Raw genomic sequence first — 18,565 nt, forward strand, 5'->3', positions numbered from 1 at the left:
GTTTTCTGGCTTCTGCTATTAAAGACTTATTTGTACAGATGGGAAGAATAGGATGAAGACTAGTTCTTCCCAGGAAGAAATATTTTCAATAGTTTTGGATTGAATACTAAGCAAATAACAGCATTGACACCAAGTGCCCACAAGCTCATATGTCTTTAGCATCATTTTCTTATGTTGTTATGCAACAGAAAAGTCAAGAACAAAACAAGAATCCTTAAGAATATATTTTTTTGCCAATGTTAGATCTTCTGTGCAGGTTGCAGGCTAGTTAGGTTAATTCATATGATGGTGTTCCTGTTGCAAACATTTTTAAGTACATGAGAATCTTGCGGAAGATGAGAGCTTCCCTGATGCAGACTATGTAACAGTAGGGACTGAAGTTATTTTCAAGGTTTTTCAACACAATGTCTGATTCTTTCAATGCAAGTTGTCTATCATCATATTTTTTTATGACCCAGAAAGTGGAAAACAAAATGGTTTTTGAAAACATCGAGCAATTTTAATTGCTGTATCAGTTAGTTTACCAGGTGGTCTCAGACAGGTGAAGTTATGCTGAAATGTAATGTCTGTTACTGGAAACAATTACATCTTCACTTCAGTATCCTGCCTTCTGTTTGACAGCTGTGAAATGTCATCTGGAAAATGGGCTGGATAGTTTTCAGTCACTTCAATCCAGTTTTATAGTGATTTTCAGCAGGAGGGCAGTAAAGTTTTTTTTTGGAAAAAAAAAAGGCATCTTCAAAACTTAATAAAATAGTTTCTTAGAGGAACTGATAAATAAAGAAGGATTTAAAAGAGTTTTTCCTTCTAGAAGGCTATTATGTGAATAGTAGAAAAGAGAAAGTTTCCCAAATGGCTCAGTTATGCCCTCAACTGACGTACCATAAGATGAACAATTTTCCCATGAAGCTTACAATAGAAAACATTTATCTATTTATTTATTTTAGAGCTTGTGGGTTAGTTTGAGCATTGCTGCAGCTTTATAGTTTCAGAATTGTTACTTCCCACAGACTATGTATGACAAATTTTATTCTTCTAAAAGAGAACTCATTGTCAGTACTGTGGGGTATTTCAATAAACAGGTTTCCTCGGTCTTGGACAGCCTTTGAATATCCATAATTCTGATAGAATAAAAGTCTCAAAGAGAACAGTGAGGGAGAAATTAATGTGTAGATTATAAGTAGGTGCAATCTGCTTCAAATCTAGCTGGTTAAAAGCAGGGAGGTTAAATACTTTCAGTCACCCCACCACTTCATTAAGTAGCTTCTTTGCACAAAAGGTTCAGTTAACAATGCGTAACAGTGATGGAATTGTGTAATCACCCAAAGCAATAGTTAAAGTATCATAATTATTATTCAAAACATGTCATTTCTTTTATGGTATGTGGAATGAGATTCATACTCGTTTTCCTTTTTCTTCTTCATTCCAGCTGGTCCTTCTTCCTTTCCTCAGGCCTGATGCAGGTCCCAACAGTAGAGAGAACTCCTGCTGATTTTAATAAATATTTGAGTACCACTGGTGCCTGACCAGTTCCATCCTTTCTCATGAAAAAGTAAAACATTAGCAGCATTTCCTTTCCTTCTTCTCTCTGCTTTTTTTCATAGATAAGAGGTTAAGGAGCCATCTCTGATAATTCTGCCGTGGTTGAGTGTGTACTAGGTCTGGCAGCAGAGTTCTTTATTCAACAAAGTGCTTGAATGTTAAGCAATTTCTAAACCCGTTCTTATACAATAAAATGCTCATATGATTTTTTTTTTAAATAAATGTTAAAGATTATTTAACTATGTGGCTGAATTAAAGTTTAGGAATGTGTAGGGTTCATTACTCATTAACCCCTTGGTGCTGGTCATAATAGAACTACATTCCCCCACCCCGGGGGTGGGGGGACAAACCAGCATAATAATACCTGTCATTATGACCTCTTATATATCCCTCCCAGGATATAACTACAAATATTTCCTTTTGCATCGTTGCATTCTCTCAGCTGTCCTTACAAAAACAGCTTTTTCACCAACTGCCCTCCTTTTTCCCCTACTTTGTCTACTTGATCCCGTGATACTTGGGTGTGAAACTATCTGTGATGCATCCTGGTAAAGATTTTTGCACATATTTAACCCTGATTTTTCTTGCATTAACAAATGAAAAATCAGAAAATGGTTCTTTAGTGAACGCTGGAACTTAGACTTCTTTTTGTTTTGTTTCTTCCAGTAGTTGGATCTCTCAATGAAATTTTCCATCAATTGCCTTTGCTTATCTTCTTTATTCAGAAATATTTTCTTGGTCTAAATTTGCCAAGGCAACAAATGATTTCGGCAATCAGCTTGATGCAGCTAAATGGGACTTTGTTTTAGCCATCAGAGGCTCAGAAAACTGTGTCTCAACTTCAGGTGCTTGAACTAGGTGCCAATTACTCCCTTCTAGGAACACAACATGCTGGGGTGCACCTCTTAAGATCCTGACACTAACACATGCAGTATGGGGAATGTTAGAGATTTGTGTATGTTTGCAGGGCTATGACCTTATTGAAATCACAGAGATGTGACGGATGGCTCCTATGACTGAGGTGTTGCAATGAAAGGATACAGACTCTTCAGGAAGGATGGGCTGTCGACTTCTTTGTGAATAGAGGATTTACATAGGAATAGCTGGAAGGCACGGAGCTGTGCCTGGGGATAGATGAGGAGCTGACTGAGAATTTATATATTAGAATTAAAGGGAGGACATTATTGCAGGAGTTTACTACAGGCCACCTGACCAGGTAGAGCAAGCAGATGAAGCCCCTTGCAGACACATAGGAACAAACTCATGTTCTCTCTGGTCTTCCTGGGGGACTTCCTGCACCATGATAGCTACTGGAGCAACAGCATAGCAGGACATAAGCAATCAGAAGGTTCCTGGAGTGTGTTGGTGATAACTTCTTCCTCCAAGTGATAGAGGAGCCAATGAGAAGAGGTGCTCTTATAGACCTCATCCTCATCAAAAAGGACGGTCCTATTGGGAATGGGAAAGTCAAAGGTAGCCTTAGCTGCAGTGACCATAAGATGGTGGAGTTAAGGATCCTGAGGGCAGGGAGGAGGGTGAAAAGCAATATCACAACTTTGGACTTCAGGAGAGCAGACTTTGATCTCTTCAGAGATCTGCTTGGAAGAATCCTATGGGATAAAGCCCTGGAGGGAAGAGGGGCCCAAGAAAGCTGGTTGATACTCAAGGATCAGCTCCTCCAAGATCAAGAATGGTCCATCCCAATGAGCAGAAATGCAAGGAGGCCTATGTGGATGAGCAAGTAGCTCCTGGCCAAACTCAAAAAAGGAAATGTACAGAGGGTAGAGGCAAGAGCAGGTAGCATGGGAGGAATATAGAGACATTATCTGAGCATACAGGGGGAAGTTAGGAAAGCTAAAGCACAAAAGGAATTGAATTTGGTTAGGAATGAAAAACAACAAGAAGGGCTTCTGTAAGTACGTAGGTGACAAAAAAGAAAAAAAAAACAAGGGAAAATGATGTGGGCACATTGCTTGAATGAGATGGAGGACCAGGTTACACAAAACAGGGAAAAGGCTGATGTACTGAATGCCTCCTTTGCCTTGGTCTTTACTGGCAAGACTGGCCTTCAGGAATCTCAGGGACCGGGGGAAAGGCTGGAGCAAGAAAGATGTATGTTTGGAAGAGAATTAGGTCAGGGAATACTTGAGGTAGATCAAAAACTGACTGACCAAGAAAGTAGTGGACAGTGCTGCAAAGTCTAGTTGGAGGCTAGTCACTAGCAATGTACCTCAGGGATCAATACTGGATCCTGTCATGTTTAAGATCTTAATTAATAGTCTGGATGATGTGATAGAGTGCACACTCAGTAAATTTGCAGATAACACAAAACTAGAGGGATTGGCTGATATTCCAGAGTGCCATGCCACCATCCAGAGGGACTTTGAAAGACTAGAGGGATGGGCTGACAAAAGTTTCATGCAGTTCAACAAGGGGAAGTACAAAGTCTGTGCCCAGGGAGGAGCAACCTCATGCACCAGTATGTGCTGGTGACCGCCTGTCTGCAAAGCAGCTTGGCAGAAAATGGTGTGGGGGTTCTCATGGATAGCAAATTGTGTATGAGTCAGCAACGTGTGCTTGTCACTAAGAAGGTTAACAGTATTGCTGGCTGCATTTGGCAAAATATCACCAGTGGGTCAAGAGAGGTGATCCTTCTCCTCTACTCAGTACTGAAGTACTGTGTCTATTTCTGTCCCCCAGTGCAAGAGAGACCTGGACATTCTGGAAAGAGTCCAGTGTAGGGCCATCAATATGGTAGGACTGGAGCACCTCTCCTCTGAAAAAAGGCTGAGAGGGTTGGGACTGTTCAGCCTGGAAAAGAGGAGGCTCAAGGTATGAATCTTCTCAATGTCCATAAATACCTGAAGTGAGGTTGCAAAGAGGATGGAGATGAGCTCTTTTTAGTGGTGCCCATTGCCAGGACAAGGGACAATCGGCACAAACTGAAACAGAAGAGGTTACCTTTGAAGCTCAGGAAATGTTTGTTTAGTGTGTGGGTGACTGAGCACTGCAACAGGTTGCCCAGAGAGCTAGTGAAGTCTCCCTCCTTGCTATCTGGATGTGGTTCTGGGCAACCTGCTCAAAGTGGCTGTGCTTGAGCAAGGGAGTTGGACCAGATGACCTCCAGAGCTCCCTTCTAACTTTGATCATTCTGTGATTTTGTGATAATAGCTGAGAATACTTCTGCTTTCACAAATCGTACAATATCCAAAATAAAACTTGCATCTAGAGTCCTAGAGTTTCATTCTCAGATGAAGCATATGGTGATCTCAGACACCAGCTTTTTAAGTCATTTACATTCCAATTTTGCAGATTATTCACTCTCTGTCAAAACACGCTTCTTCAGCACTTTTTTTAAAATCTTGGCTGTAATAAAATAAATGGAATGGTGAAAAGGCACTTAACCAAAAAAAAAAAATCCTTACTTTGTTATCTGTGCTTTAACTGTATGTCAATATTGCATTCTGGATAAGTGGTTCCTGTCTATTGTCTTATTATTATAAGTTATTTACAATTAAAAGCAAACGCCACTGCCTTATGGATCTTCCCTTTTGGATTAAGAGAATGAATAGCTGTTAAAACTATCACAAATAAAGTAGATGTGAAATATTTGAGAGAGTCAACTACCATTGTTGTTTATCAGAGCTGTTCCAGATCTGGAGAGGAAAAATCAAATGACACCTAAGCTAGCAGAAGTTAATAGGTGTTCTCATTCACTCCTGGACTTTTGTGTTTTTATCTCAAAGCTTTGAGATTTCTGCCTATTATCAACCATCCATTACACTTTCTTGTATGGACTCAAATCCGTACAACTTGCCATGACAAGGGTGGCTACTTCAAGTCATGGTCAGGAGTTAAAGTCTGGTATTTCTGAACTGCTTTTTGAAAACAGAGTTTATTCACAGATCCTATGTAATGACCTGCTTTGTGCATGCTTTGGTCCCTGGAAGTGCTGCTCTTAACCCTTGGATTTGTCATGCCTATTCTACTTAGTGTGTAGATCTTCCCACTAGCCCGGGTCCAGCATGGTCATGGAGGTAGGTCCCTGCCTCTCTGAAGATGGCTAAACCCCTACTCTATCCTGATGTCTTCTGGCTTCCAACATGAGCCAGCTGATAATGTAAGGAGAGCAGTATGTCCTTGAGGTGACACTGTTTTCTAAAAACATTTTGGACTCAGTGTGCTTTAAGAAAAGTTACTAAGGTCCCAGATCCCCTTTGAAGTCACAAAAACTTGGATGCCTCTGTCACTTCTTAGACAGTTAAGTTTTAATGATAATCCTAATTGCACTTTTACTCCTTGGGTATGAATATAAGCAGTTTCTGTAGCAAGAATTTAGGTTTAAAAAATATTTTTACAAATAACCAGTACATATCTGCCTGTGTATGTGAGTACATGAGTGAATGTCTACACATATCCACAGTGGTTATTATTCATATTTCAAGTTACTTTTAAACCTCAGAATGTATTTGACAGCGTGTCTAGACCATTGGTGTATTAATTTTGAGTAATGCAATATAAAGAAGTAAATCATGATCACGTTGATCATGACAGAGTATACCACATAGCTGTTCATTTCCTTAGGTTGTGGTTTTTAACAGTTGATTTACGCCTTTGTATATGCTACCTTACACATAGTATGAAGCCATGCCATTTCTAAGGAACTTTGACACCTATAGAGCAAGACGTATCTTTGTTCCCATATAGATTTTATAGTGGAGAAGCCAGGTTGATTATTTTTTGACTGTGAGACCTTGCAAGAGCTCTATTTAAATTGCTGCATCCTGATCTCATAACTACCTGGTCTTGGCCTTTTTGTACCTTCTGCATGGAGAAAACTGTCATCCAAAAACCTTTGCAGCACTGATCTAACCCAAATGTATTTGTGGATACACCGTGGAGGTTTTAGCCCTCCATTACATACGTAGTAAGGGTACAGACCACAGCTGATGGAAAATGGACTGTAGCACCTGAGGAAACTGCTTTTGGATCTCTGCTGTTACCAATACTTGTCTGACTGTTTGGTTCAGGCACCAGGTAGACAGCTGTGTATAACATTACAGGGAAAAACACAAAAGAGAATTGGGGTGATGTGTGGAAATACTACATATTCTTTCCTTTCTCCTAACTGATGGAGTACTGCCAGTGAAGAATCAGAGCTTGGTGTCATAAATGACCTCTTATTTATCAAAAACATACCTTAGGAGGGCAGAGAATGAATGTGCAGTTCAGCATCTTGCTTTTGTTTTTCATTCTTCTCTGTCATCTAGATGCAAAACTCTAATGAATAGCCTACCCTTAATTCTTTTTTGACAGTTATCCAAGCAAGCAGAGCCAACAAATGTATTTTTAAAGTAATAGACTCTCAGAAACTAATACAAGTTTGAGACTTGAAAGAGCAAAAGGTTTTCATTATGTTTTTAAAGGAAATGTCAAGTATAAACTTTTTCATGTCCGTATAAGCCCAACAGGCATGGAATGCCTGCTTCCTGCCGAATCTGGTATTAACTATGGCCATGACTTAAAAGGAAATTAAAACCATTTGGGTCTTTGTCCTTGAAGGCTCCCAAGTACAATTTATGAAGTCTTTCTCTAGATTTATTGTTACGTCAGTTCATGGGATTTCAGTGCACGTATTCATTGATCATGTCCTGGTTTTCAATGCACTGATCCAAGGGCTTTATTAAGGTATATGTATAGTGGCATCAGGACCTACACGTGGAGGGGCATTGGGAAGGAGGTGAGAGAGAAAGAGAGATGATACTGAAGAAGGTGAGTGCAGAGTTCAACCTGGGGATTTTGACCTGGATTTCATACAGCTGTAATTTTAGTGGGCAGTTCAAAAAAGGGTTGTATTTTCAGCTCTTCTTGAAAGCATTTGGAACTGTTATTTCTTGCATTTGTGCTTACGCAGACTAAAGAGATACATTGCTCATAAGTGCTTTTGATAAACACTGTAAGAAAATCTATAGGCACATCAAAATAAGGATAGTGAACATAGCACTTTGCTTGGCTCTTCCAGCACCATGACACCAGTAACAGTGCTAATTAAAGGAGGGCTGAGGCTGTGCAGATCTAAGTCTGGTGGCTGATCTGGTGGCTGTTACCCTGAGGCCCTGTGGTTGTAACCTGCCTAAATAGGAGGAAATTGAGGTTTGCAGTTACTCTGACACAAAATAATGTATTTCATAAACTGTTCATGAGACACTTGACCCATAGCTTTTCAAGGACTTATTTCCTATTTATGTGTGGTCAGTTTTAGTTGCACCAAGCATGTCCACATCTTGGAGCAGAAGAGAATCTCTTGGCTCAAACTGAACAAAACTTGTGAGTCAAGGTGTTTTAAAAACAGTGATCAAAAGGCAAAAGTTGTGGAATCATGTCAGAACAGTATGGCGATGGCTTTTCTTTCCTCAGCCCTAATTTGGAAATAATTTGTATTTAGGAATGTATTTACATACATTAAGACTTTCAAGATGTGATGGTCTAGACAAAAAGAATGCTGACAAAAAAAAATTAAAAAGTGTGATGGGATAGCCCTTTTGTCATGGAACCATGACACTTTGCAGTTTTCTCCACAGAAAAAGGAGCAAGTTTTTAAAGTATCAGCTGGGATCAATGAATGCACTGAACATCCATAAAAGGAAAGATGGAAGAATCATGTTTTGAAAACAAAAAGATGTTTTGCTTATTTCATCTTATTTCTCAATTGCAATCCATCTTGAAAGGCAATTCATTCTAAATATTCACAAAATGTAGAATTTATTGACCAGAACTAAGTACTTGGTTTTACTGTGGATGGCCCCCAACTTGACAGGCAGAGGCTCTTCTTGAAGGGCAGAAGTTGTGCTTTAAGTAACTCTGACTGAGATTCCACCATTGCTTGGTTCTTCTTGTGTTCTGAAGCTGTATTGAGTTTATCAGAATAACAATATTGGAACATCATTCAAAAGCTTAGTAGACTTGAACCAAGCCTGAACTGTTCTCAACAATGTTGGAAGGCTTTCGATAGAAAATGAATTACATGGAACTCAACAGAGAACAGTATTTTTAGTTTAAATTGTTTTAAACTCCTTTTAATTCCAACTCAGATGAAGTCTGCTGTAAAAGACCAGTTCACAGGATTTAAAAATATAGTTGTAACTTTTTGCTGAAAAATGGTGAGAGTGAGAAAACAGAATAAGAAAATTATTGCTACAAAATACTTTAAAGTGATAGTTGTTAAGAAATAGATTTAATAATTTCTGTATAATATTCATTCTCTCTGTTGCTTTTGTATGCAGTAGAAATGTTCATTAAGGAATGTATATGTTATATTTTATTAGAAAAAATAAAAGCAAGAAATAAATAAAGAGCAATAATTCTTGTCAGTAGCACTACAGTTGCATTTCAATGCTATTTTCATTGTTTTGATTAATAATGACCATAACTTTTTAGAGCTGAAGAGCTGCTTAACTGAATTCTTGCTTTCAATACCTTCATATCTCAGATGTGACTTTAAACTAAAACCAGCTTAACCTGTCAAACATTGATGGGGCAAATATGAGAACTGGAGCTTCTTCCCAAAAGTATGTGTTCTCAGTCGATGTTTGCGGAGAAGAAAGATTAGAGCTGGTGAATTTTTAGTATGAAGCTGTGACCCTGACTTGAATGAGTATCAAATCACAGATGAATGGACTGTTGGCTGCTGGATTCCTGCAAATTCTTTGAAATTCCATTTCTGACTAATGGTGAGTGGAGAAGCACATTTTGTTCTTCCTGTAATAAGTCAGAAAAAACTTGCCACAAGGCATTCCTCTTTTAAAATCCTGTTGGCAGTCTGGGCTGTTATACAGAAACTGAGAGCTAGGATTAGGGAGGAAGTCTTGCCAAGAAATCCAAAAAATAAAAGGCTGAAAAATATTCTTGGTGTCACCGGGAAATGTACACTTCAAATTACTTTCATATTGTGCTCCTAAACTCTCTGAAAATCAGAGTACATTGAAAGCATCCTTCTGAAAATACTTGCACATTTTACAAATCTTTTAAGCTGCATATTGGTCTGTGGATCATATTCTCCTAGATGCTAAGAAACCTGACTCCCTCCAGTATATAAGGTAAAAATTTAGAAATCGTATTACAGAAGTGTCTTTTTTCCCCCACCCCTTATACTGTGCTTTTAATTGAGAGGATAATTGGATTCTGGAATGGAGAGGAATTTATAGTTAAATCTGACTTAATCCAAATATTAACACCATTTTCTTATTTGAAGGGGAGTATTTTTGCTTTAAGCTACATTTTAAGCAAACAAACCAAAAAAATCCTTACTGAAAAAGTATTTAGTGTGTAAATAATTCTGATACTTTTAAAAGGCTCTCCATTTTCAACTTCCAGATTACTTTTGCCTGCTCTGTTGTAAGCTATTTCTTCCAGATTTAATATTGACCTGACAGAGTGTAGGAGCTGCAGAAATGTTCATGGTGTTCAGCAAGACACTAGTGACTACTCGTCATACTTCCATTGAAGATAAGTTTTTAATGTCTATAGAAATGAAATTACTTAGGAAAGGAGGGGCAGTAAAGTGTTATTGCTTTGTGCATAATGTGGGTTATTGGCTTTTTTTTTTTCCTGAGTCATGTTTTTGCTTTCCTAAATAAATTAAAACTGATGGTTCAAGGATTCTGTACGGAGAACAATGAAGGAGTAGTGGACTTATTATAGGGGCCTGATTTAGCCTTATATTGTGTCATTTTTCTGTGTTATTTCTGTCCTTTTTCATGAAAAAAAGGCAGAGGTTGGCTGACTAATGTAGCAGTAGTGATTGCAGATTTTGGTAGAGACAAAAGGGGATTATCACTTCATGGTGAGGGAAGACCTTTTCAATGAGCTCATATGCTTCCTCACATGTGTCTTAGATTTAGTTTATCTATTTGTGTTCTAGAATATATCCCAAATAGCATGGTGTATAATGTCTATACTGAATATCAGACTTAGGAATCAGAGACTCCAGTATCAAAATGCAGCATCAGGATATTGTATTTATATCTTATTTTTAAATTAAACTACAGGAGAACCTTATTTTGACTCCTTCAGAGGCTATGTATTGGTGTTAGGGACTTAGCGAATTTGAAATCCAAGTGCTTTTTGCCTAAAAAATTGTTTTGATTATTATTTTTTTGATGTTTGTTATTATTATGTTAATGTTGTAATTGTTATTTTGAAGACATCTATCCATCTTCTGACCCCACCAGGTAAAACAGAACTTTTTGTATGTGTGTGTCCTGTAGACTAGACTGGTACTTGTAGTATCAGGTAATATTTATCTGTCCTCCTTGCTTGGGTCATAGCCTACTCTTTTGGTATAGGGCCACTGAAGACTGTGTTAGAGTGAGTTCCCTCTTAGACTTTTTAATGTTTATTTTTTATTTTTTAATTTTCAAAAAAAAAACACAAAGCATTTTGGCCTAATGTGGGGGGCCCATTGGCATCGTGCCCTGATTCTTCATGTGGCTGATAGACAAGAAGGGTGAGCAGGGTGGGGGTGGGGGTGGCATTGTGGCCAGGGCACAGCCGTGCAGAGAGTGCTCCCCTGGCCGCTCTGCTGCTGTCTTCTTGCCATGGTCAGGCAGATCAGCCAGCTGCAGCCCACCAGGACTGGACAGAATGAGCCTGGCACTGCCGGGCCGGAACCTCTGTGAGGTCTCGAAAGGGGTGACTCATGACCCTTATGGGCACCATGAGTGCGGTTGTAAGCTCAAATAAAGGCACATCAAAGGCTGCTCATGAGCAAGGTGCTGAAAGGTGTTGCTAAAGGTTTAGGTTGCTGAAGTTTAGATCTTTTCCAACCGTTATGATTCTATACAACTACCTGAGAGGAAGGTGTGGGGAGCTGGGGGTCGGCCTCTCCTCACAGATAACTAGTGATAGAACTAGAGGGAATGGCCTCAGGTTGCACCAGGGGAAGTTCAGGTTGGAAATGAGGAGACATTTCTTCTCAGAAAGAGTAGTCAGGCATTGGAATGGGTTGCCCAGGGAGGTGGTGGAGTCACCATCCCTGGGGGTGTTTAAGGAAAAGTTGGACATGGTGCTTAGTGACACAATTTAGTGGGTGATATTGGTAGTAGGGGGATGGTTGGACCAGATGATCTTAGAGGTCTTTTCCAATCTTAATGATTCTGTGACGCTGATTTGGTATGTGATATAATCCACTCCAAGCAAACCCTGTGGCAGTGGCAGGTGCCATGGAAATAGCCATGGAAAAAACATGAAAGTCAGCTGGACATGACAGTTTTGTCAGAGAAAAACAAAGGAAAACAAGTCACATTGCTGCCTTCCTTCTATTCAGTATTTCTCTCCACCTGCTGCAATGCGCACATAGTTGCTATGGGATTGCTAGTTGTGATGTACAAATGAATTGCTACTGGAAGTTAAAAGATATCTTCTGAAACTGTTTCTGTAGATCCTGAGAAAAGTTTCACTCAGACTGGGACCCTTTACCCAGTTGTTGGCTACTCCAGTTTTAAGAGGTTAATTTGTGTTAAGAAAAGAGAAAAGGGAAAAAAAAGGACACTGAACTACAATGTGTTCATAAATCAGAAGGAATAAACAAATCCCATTCAATTTCTAATTAATTTTTTATTATAAATTCTTGGTTTCTTTTTTTTCTTTAAAATGACATCCTTCTGCAGCAATTTGATTTTTTTTTTTTTTAGTGAGAAAAAATAATTTATTCCTTCCTTTTCAGCTGTCAAAACTATAGCTTCTGAGTTACTACAGGAAGAGTATCTTAATTGTGACTTCCTCATCTGCCTGTGACGTGGTGCACTCCTGAAATATGCAATTTTGCTGTCATTTCAGAAATATGTAAACATGGTTTATACACTTAAAGATGCCAAGGAAGCAGATTTTTTTTTTTTTTTTATGATTACTCACAGTCTTTTGGCATTAGGAGTTAGAGAAAAAACCTAATGCATTCTGCGTTCTTTAACTGCAACTATATGAACTTTGGTGAAGGATTACGAGGTTTGTACAGCAAGAGATTTTACTGGTCAAAATACTGATTGGTAGCTTTGCAAGTAGTCTCAGCCTTGAGTCTCTTTTCATCTCCCAAGAGAAGGAGAAACTGAACTACTGTTCCCTCTGCTTTCTTCCTACCCCATTTGTGAAACAAAGCTGCTGCTTGATCACTCTTTTGACTTCAGTGATTGGGAGAGAGAAATAAAGAGAGGGTACAGTAGGAAACTGAGGTAGGATTGAATGATTTGCATGTGGAAATTCAAAAGGGAAGGGAGAGAATAAAGGAGATCTTGAACAGGAACAACCAGAAGTTGGATATGAAAGCAAGGGCTGCGAAGAAAAGTGGAAAAAGTGAAACATAAAATAAGTAGCTGAGGAACTTAGGGGGACGGAAGATAACACTGAATAAAGGGGAGAGGAAGAAAAAGATGAAAAATCAAGAAGAAGAACCTACCACAAGCTGCACAAATTCATGTAATATGCATGCATTAGATTACATTAATATTTATCTAAATGTTATTCCTCTAGTCTATTTAGAATCTAGGCTTTATTCAACCCATGTTGGGATTGGCTACTACTGACTACAGAACAAATTTGAGGGCCAACTTTTAGCTGACTAAAGTATCCATAAGTGCAGGTGTTAGGGCAGCAAAGATGGTGGAAGATCTAGAGGGCAAGATGTGCGAGGAGCAGCTGAGGTCACTTGGTTTGTCCAGAGAAGAGCAAGCTGAGGGTTGACCTCATCATGCTCTACAGCTTCCTCATGATGGGGAGCAAAGGGGGAGGTGCTGATTTCTTTCTGGTGACTAGTGGTAGGACCTGAGCGAATGGCATGAAGCTGTGTCAGGGGAAGCTCAGAATGTAGGAAAAGGTTCTTCTTTGAGTGGGTGGTTGGGTACTGGAGCAGGCTTCCCAGGGAAGTGGTCACAGCACCAAGTCTCCTCAGGAAGCATTTGGACAATGCTGTCATATATATGGTTTAATTTTTAGTGGTAGTCCCATGTGAAGTCAGGTGTTGGACTCAGTGATCCTTGTGGGTCCCTTCCAACTTGGGATATTCTAACATTCCATGTGTTTCTCAGTCCCTGTTATTGCAAAATAGAGGATTAGGAACTTTTCTTTTTATTTCCCTGTAAAATTCTTGAGCCTCTGAGTAGGGATCTGTGGGTAAGGAAAATGCTTTAGTATAAATAATTTTGCTAAAATGCTGTAAGTAGTCTTGGGCATTTGGGACCACTACAGGATCTAGGTTCAACTGACTCTGTGTACATTCTTACTTGGAAAGCCAAAAGTATATGGTGATGTTTGCCTTGGCTGAGCTAAAGCAAAACAGCAATGTGGTTGTTATGTAAATTTGAAAAAATAAAACACGAAAGAAAATAGAAATATATAGTATATTTCAGTGGAAAATTAAAGGGTTAAGTACACAAATAAAATTTTACATAGGAAATAAGAATACTTACTGCAGTATATGGCCTTAGGACTACATATTTGGTATTCCCTTCTATCTCTGAAAACTGAACTGCAAAAATTAAATGTGCAGTTGCAGATGCACAGTACATCCTAGCAGAAATTCTGAAACATACTAGCTAAAAAAGTCTTTTCTATGTTTTCTTTATGATTCCAGGCCTGTGTTCTGAGATTTTTATTATGAAGTCTGCAAAATGTGAAATTTGTGCATATGTGCTGGATCCTCCATATTGAAGGTTTGTGTAACCATTTCTGTGAACACTTCTGAAGTGTGCTTTTGTAACCCCTGTTCCCTGTGTCCTGTCTGTACAGCCAGCTGACTTAAATGCTGACCCTCATGCTGACTAAAGCTGTGGCAGTGGGTTTTGTTGCTCTGAGGAACATCACCTGAAGAATCTGTTAGGTGCAAATGCTCTGACCTGATCCTGGAGACAATAAAAAGCTGACAATCATTATTAGAAGCCCCGACCAATGTATGCATTTAGAAGTGAATAGATGTTTTTTGTATTGCTAGTGTACTTAGTGTACTCATCTTAGTATCATCCACTGTTATAATGGAGACTGAAAGAGGAGAGACTGAAAAGTTCAACGATAATGGTACCGACCTTCCCTGGCTGTGAAGTGTAAGACCAACAGTTGCTTTCGCCACTGGAGGGCACTACCATCCTTTCTGGTTCATAGACATTTTCCCAAGTAACGAGTCATTTCTGGGAAATATTTTGAAGTTTTAAGAGGAAGCGTGCATTTTAAAAATATATCAAAATGCTATCTGCTCTTTATTATAGGACTAATTAAGCCAGATTTCTTTTAAAGCTATATTTATATGCATACATGGTTTCATAGTTGTTACCATGAAATGTTTACGATTTGGTCTCCTTTCACTATTATTCAATCCATTTAACTTTCCCTAACTAAACATCACTGCCTCTTATTTCCCTGTGTATCCTTTTGCATTCATTTTATCCTTATTTTTCAGGATGACTGTGTGTTGTATTACTTATTGTAATGAAAACAAAAGAATAAAACCATAACACAATCCTATAGAAACCACCTCTATTTAAGATAATGGTTATGTAAATCAGGACATGACAATATTAGGGATGCCTGTGCAATAGAAACCAAAGGCACATAATACCCAAACCCAATACATCACTACAAAAAATGCAAATATATTTTCTTTAGGCTTGTAAATGGCTCCTCTGTGCCCTGTAGCTATATTAAGGATGTTTGTTACTAGAGGAACGTATTTAACTTGCCAGTTTTTCTGCTAAAAACGAATACTTAAAAGGAGAAAGTCTAGGATCTACCAAACTGCAACCTGAACAGCAATTTTATAAAAAAATAAAAAAAAAATAAAAAAATTGCTTCCAGGAACAGAAACATTTGTGGTAACTGTAACTGTTAATATATCCTCCTTTTGTTTTTACCAAGTGTTCTTTTCTTCATATGCAATCAAAGCTGGCTACACTGGTGATGGAGGTCACCCTTGATCAAGTGCCATGTGTTGAAGAGCCTGACTTTAATTTCAATCACACTTGCAGACATTTCAAGCTCTATTGCAGCACTGCTGAAAGACTTGTATCAGGGGAATTGACTCTGAATGACTTGCAAGCATAGAGATCTTCAGCGTTATTCCTGCTTTATTACTCATTTCAGCTTGATTTACTGCTGATTTTTAACTTGTAAGCAAACTATCTCCACAAAGTAAATTGTGTCAGCAGTCAAGCTGACTCTGTTGTACAGTAAATGTGTGACATTTTTGAAACGTGTGTTCTGCAGTCTGAAGAAGCTGTTGCACACTGCTGTTAATCTCGGGGCCCTTCTCATTTCCTACCTTGGGCTCCAAGGCCATACTTAACCGTAAACAAGTGAGTCTCTATCTGCTGGTTTCTGTACATCTCTGCTGTGGTTCACTGTAGCTTTCTGTGAGTCTGGAGACACACAGTCCTCAATTCATCAACATTGAAAATATTATTGAATGTTATATATTTTGCTTATATATTTTATATATAAGCATATATATAAGCATAAAATATATATAAGCATATAATATATATTTTTTGCTTATATATATTTTTTAATATTCAAAATACAAGTCCTCAATTCCCCTGGCACTAGAAAAGGAGCAACAAAACATTAGAGATGGCATGTTCAGCACTGACAAAATGACTCTCGTCTCAAATGTCATAGTATCTTTATAATCCAGAGGAACTGAATGAGAGGCAGAAAAGCTTCTCTTTCCTCAGGTGTGCTTGTAATTTGCCAGTCTTGGTCAATGCAACACACAAACATAGGCAGTGCAGATTTCATTCAAAGTGTACTATTTAATGCTTACTTCTGCTTAGAACATGAAGAAAAAGAAACTGTAATAATTTTTATTAGCACAGAGATCAATCAGAGGAATTCAGCTGTCTTAAACATACTCTCCCAGGTTTTCACCCAACTTCTAGCTGTGCCATTCTGACCCTGAGGGAGAGATAGGCAGAACGGGTAGGGAGAAACCTCTGTTGAGCAGGAATAGGGTGATTAACTGAGTTGTGCCATGGTACATTGCAGGGCAACTGACAGGAGGAAGGGGGATAGGCCAAATTTTCACCAGGTCTATGAAAGGCAAAACTGTGCTATTAATATGCATCCCTTTTACCACCTAAGGACAATACTAAGTTTGAAGCCAGCTCTGGCAAACATTTTTTTCTCTTTTGTGCTTCAGATGCTGAAACTTGTGTTTCTTTACTGCAGTTGGGTGGCATTTAAATTGAATGCCCTTTGGTTTACAAAAGGAGGAAAGATAAATAGCAAGTGCATTTAAAACAAGCAGCAAATTCTATAAGCAGCAAAATTTATTAAAACTGTTTTCCTGTGCTTTAGTCTTGGGGTCAGTCTCCTGAATGGATTTTTTGATAAATAAGGACGTGCTCTCATGATTGTGTTCTTTTGATGGAAGCATATATAGTTTTCATCTTCCAGCTAACTCCTGTTTGCAGGAAACTTGAAGGAACTATCAAAAGGCCTTCTTATACTTTGGCCAGGATTGAAGTTACCAAATTAAAAAAACAGCTAGGGAAGAAACTAAAGACAGAGATCTAAAGCACGTAGATTTCTGTACTCACAAGTAATAGTTAGGAAACCAAGCTAAAAATAAAAGGAAAAGACAAATGCGTTTTGTAAGACTAACATAGCATGCTTTCTTGCAGTTAAATGTTCAGTATGTGCCACCTCTCACACTACAGTTTGCTGTGAAATTACAGCTTTTCACAAGCATTACTCAAGCACATGTTTTATAGTAAGCTAGATGGCTTCTGGAATAAATGAACAGCCAAAGCTGAGCCAGAAAAGTCTGCCAAACTTGCATGAGGATGCTCTGTCATAGAAATGTTTAAAAACCTCAGTTTTTAGCAATTCAGACGCCAATGAGAGGTATTTTTTTTAAAAAAGGAATATACATAAATTAAACACGTGTATCTTTTTTTTCATAATTAACTCTCTCATATTGTTAAACATTTGATAAAGGTCACACAGGCAACAGGCAAAAGTACTGTTGGAATCTCTATTTTACCATAAAACTTCAAGTAATTTTACTCTATTTTAACTGTTCTAGCTAATTATTAGAGACAGTGAACGATTCGCCTTTTGAGGTAGGTGGCATTTGTCCTGTCTATCCATCAGGGAGAAGACAGTTGTTCAGTGATTACTGAAAACACAACTGAAACTGTGCTTATTTAGCAATTTCTGCAATTTCATCAGAATGCTGAAATTTCATCGGAACGGCCAAACAAGGTTGAATAGGCTGGGTCTGTGATGGTAGAATTAACCTCTATTCATCAGTCTCTGCTGTTGGAAGTACCTGAGCATAATAGTGCTAGGATACTAGCATTTGTACTGCTGATTAAACCTTACCCTGGGATCCTATCCAAGGAAAAGAAAGTAACTTTCCTTAGAACAAGAGCATTCTCCTTCTTAAGTTTATTTTCAGGTATGCCATTACAAAGTGCTGAACATGAGATCTCCCTTCCTTTTCTATACCTATAAATTACAGAGCAATATTTAATAAAGTTCTGCAGGGCACAAGAGTTAAGACTGTATGATGTGCACACTTGAGGTTTCTGTGGCCACATTTGCAAACAATGAAGTGTTTTTATCTTGTTTCCTTTGGGGAACAACTTTTGTGTTATCTGGTTAAATGGTACAAGTATGCGTGTGTATACACACAATTTATCCCGAGGCAGAAATATGAATGAATTGTTAAAAGGTCAGTGGTTGCCTGGTTGCTGAGCCAATGGTAAAAGACCCTCCTCTAATCGGCCAAAGTGCTTTACTTTCCTGGTTATGTTCACTCACATAAGTTACTGGAATGTGGATGAAAAATCCTCTTGAAGGTTGTTAAAACACTATGTGTACTGTATCTTTGACATGCTTGCTGCTCATATTGTAACTTACTCCTAGCATGCATTATGTCAGCCTGATAACTTAGCTTCAGATAGTCTCTGAAGTCATAAACTCAGCAGTGTGATTTCAAAATACAATCTCTGTCTGGTGTGTTTCGATTTGCTTGTATTGT

At 38.5% G+C, this 18,565-nt stretch overlaps 1 protein-coding gene and 1 long non-coding RNA gene across 6 annotated transcripts in view; both read left to right on the plus strand.

The window, feature by feature from the left end:
* TNS3 (tensin 3) overlaps window positions 1-18,565 on the plus strand; it is a 255,871-nt gene that overhangs the window by 5,105 nt on the left and 232,201 nt on the right. The window lies entirely within an intron of this gene.
* LOC126913203 (uncharacterized) lies at window positions 9,378-18,524 on the plus strand. The gene is made up of 3 exons (XR_007707903.1): window positions 9,378-9,638; window positions 14,165-14,243; window positions 15,439-18,524. It is a non-coding gene; the product is annotated as an uncharacterized LOC126913203 (long non-coding RNA).

The sequence above is a fragment of the Cygnus atratus genome, chromosome 2, assembly GCF_013377495.2.
Source record: "Cygnus atratus isolate AKBS03 ecotype Queensland, Australia chromosome 2, CAtr_DNAZoo_HiC_assembly, whole genome shotgun sequence".
NCBI classification, from domain to species: Eukaryota; Metazoa; Chordata; class Aves; order Anseriformes; family Anatidae; genus Cygnus; species Cygnus atratus.